We start from the raw sequence: 3,328 nt of genomic DNA on the forward strand, positions 1-3,328 counted from the left end.
GTTTTGTTGAGAAAAAGTGTCTCACTTTCGCAGCAGCCTTATCTTCTAATAGCTGCAGATTCGCAAATGGGCACACACTTTGCTGTTCAGTTCATCCCATACGTGCGCTTTTGAAGACATGTCGAGTGCGTACACTGGCCAGTCCATGCCATTCATGCATGTTATGATCTTCCAGAAACTGGTGTTGTTTGCTAAATGGGCAGTGTAAGGGCAGGAGTGTCGTGTTGGATGACGGAGAGATTCTGATATTTTTTCTTTGTGCTGTCTGGCACCGTGAAGACGGTGCTGTTGTTGCGGTTTCGCGAATTGCAGTCCTAAATAATGCGCTCCTGATCTAAGTCCTGTACTTACTGCTCCGTGCCTCACACTGACGAAAGAAACATTTCCATGCACCCCATGCATGCATTGAGCTGCTACTTATGAGAAACGAAACGATTTCGCAGATGCGACAGCATAATCTGCCTCTCTTGAACACGGCTGATCACTCGAGACTGTCCTATTTTTTGCAAATCCCGAATTTTTCAAGTGTGCTAAAATCTTTGTATAAGTCGAGAACAATACACGCACTGCATTCTTTAAACGTTGCGTTTTTAATGGCGTTCAGTAGTGTGTGTGTGTGTGTGTGTGTGTGTGTGTGTGTGTGTGTGTGTGTGTGTGTTTGTGTGTGTGTGTGTGCGTGTGCGTTTATCATATAACCATGCAGGACCTGGAAAATACATAGATGGCCAACACGATGGAAGGCACGGTTGGTCGCACCTACTCTTTTCCTTTCTCTCCGCTATTCTTGTCAGTCTATCTTGCTTGTCCCTGCCTGCAATGGCTCCTATCTTGCCGATGTGATTTTCTTTTCTCAAGCTAGACTAAGCGATCCCAACTCCGATAGCATTTCTTGGATTGATAAGGTTGCACATACAAACTCGTAAGCCATGGCATCTTTGGTGAAGGGCCAAAAAACTGAACAAAACAAAACAAAAAAACAACAACCCCAAAACACTTTTCAAAAATAATCTCAAAGGCGCACGCTCGTGTGTGTGTGTGTGTGCGTGTGTGTGTGTGTGTGTGTGTGTGTGTGTGCGTGTGTGTGTGTGTGTGTGTGTGTGTGTGTGTGTGTGTGTTTGGGAGGGGGGGGGCAGAGTTCTCTGTACATTTTATATTCTTTCCGTTCCCGTATATTAATATGCTAAAGTCTAGACAGGTCTAGAAAATGTAAACGAAGGCCCATGGTTCCCACTTAACTGTATACAGGACCAGTTTTCCAATTAACGTACATTCAAAACAAAATCATGGGCAGCGAAACAATATTTTCTTTACGTCTGTGTCTGTGTGGATTTATTTACATGAGTAATTGTCTGCGCTGGAGAACAACACCGATATCCTCCCTTTGTTGCAGAAACATTAACCTTATTAATATATTTGATCTGAGGCACATAAAAGTACATGTATCTTTTCTTTAAGAAAATAGTTTGGTAATATTTTTTTGAACATAACAAAAACATTTGTTGAAATGTATACATGTATTGCATTGTTGTGAAGTCTGCGCACGTTCAAACAACGGAATGGAAAAAAGCGACATTTTATTATGGCCCAATCGGCTATTTATGGAAATCAATTTTCAATCATTATCTTAATAGTTTTTTCTCGGTTTTTTTTAGTAGGGGGGGGGGGTGGTCTCAACACATATCATGTCCATTTAAACATTTCTGAATGGATTTTGCTTTAAAATCTTGATCATGGGTACGAAAAATTTAAATTTTCGATTTCCAAAGACTGGCATGCTTTGGAGGTCATCAAAATTCGGCGACAATTTTCTCGGTATTTTTTTCGTCTTACACCAGGCAACCCCCAAAACTTCTTTTAATAGCAAATACCTTGACTGCTATTCACGATAGTTGGTTTTTTTTTTTCCATTTAAAGCAAGACGAATGAACAAACTTGAAGATGACATCAGCAACTCCGTATTATGCTGCAATATAGACGAGCACTTGACTTACTAAGGACCTGAATTCTGATCTTTTGGCTGCGGTTATGGACGTTCTATTTTGGAGCTCTTACAAAAAATATTTATAAAAATCAATAATTTACATTAAAAATCAACAACAGCACAAAGTATATCTTTATACAACTTTTGAAGTCTTTTTTCTTTATCAGAAATAAGAATAGCAGAAGTCAATGTTCATACGCATGAAATATGCAAATCCTTGTTTCTGATTTGCATGATGTGTTATGATGATTCCAAATGTGCTCCAAACATCGTCTTTGGTGTCCTGCTAAACTAACATATTTTATGTCCACTCTGTCCTTAAAGTGTAAATGCAGAAACAGTTGGATCGTCAAACAATTTACATGATAAAAAATAAACAAAAACAATCAAGAACCCTATCAGAAATTAGATTCGATTCAATTCTGTGCACGTTTAATGCTAATAATACTCATTTGTGTGACTTGCTGCGGTAGGCCTACTTGTCGGGTCACGATGACCTCATACGTGAGTAAGGCAGTCTCTACCAGGTCGAAACTTCAATACGAGAAGGAAGAAATGAATAAAGCCACAATAACTTAAGTCAAACCTTTTTCGTTGCATGTCAGATTTCTTTATAATATAAGAGTTTGGTTTAGGCCTATCCCAGTCTTTCTGCTTTAGACCATCAATTGAAATCTCTTTTTCTTTAAACTTCTTTTGCTGGGTCGACGGAAGTCACCACTGGCAAGCCATCCTTCTTTTTTCTGTCGATTTTTTTCTGTTTCTCCCCCCTCCCCCACTCCAAATGGATATTTGAAGACTATTGAAATGTTGCTTGCTTATTTCGTATCAGACACCTATCGTCCTTGTCTCTCCTCCTCCTATTTCCTTTATTATTACTCTCTTGTAACACTTCTAATCTTCGGCACTTTTAATAACTTAAATTGTGTTGCAAGTGCCTTAAAACTCTCACTAAAAACAAACTTACCCCGTACCCCTCCTACTGCTTTTAACGACTTTTCGAGTCATTGTGTTCCTCTTTTCTTTCAAAGAAAAAAAACCGACTTGCTTTTCTCATAACTTCTCTGAAAACCTCGCGACGGTTCCAGCGAGAGAACTTTTCGCACCCCGAATAATTGCCCCTGGCGTGAAATCTTCCAGGAAAGCCGCGGCTTTCTACCGGGGAGGCGAACACCTTTAATTCCTCGCTTCAAACCGGTTATTTATTTACGACCATCGATTGGAAAGGGGAAATCACATTGATTTCAAAGGACATTAATTCAGATTGATCGCCCCTGTCGAGAGGTGGGGTCTTGACGCGCTATTGCTTCCGGCCAGCTCTAGGAGGAGGAGGAGGAGGAGGAGGAG

This window comes from Aplysia californica, unplaced genomic scaffold, assembly GCF_000002075.1.
Source record: "Aplysia californica isolate F4 #8 unplaced genomic scaffold, AplCal3.0 scaffold00094, whole genome shotgun sequence".
In the NCBI taxonomy this organism is placed as follows: Eukaryota; Metazoa; Mollusca; class Gastropoda; order Aplysiida; family Aplysiidae; genus Aplysia; species Aplysia californica.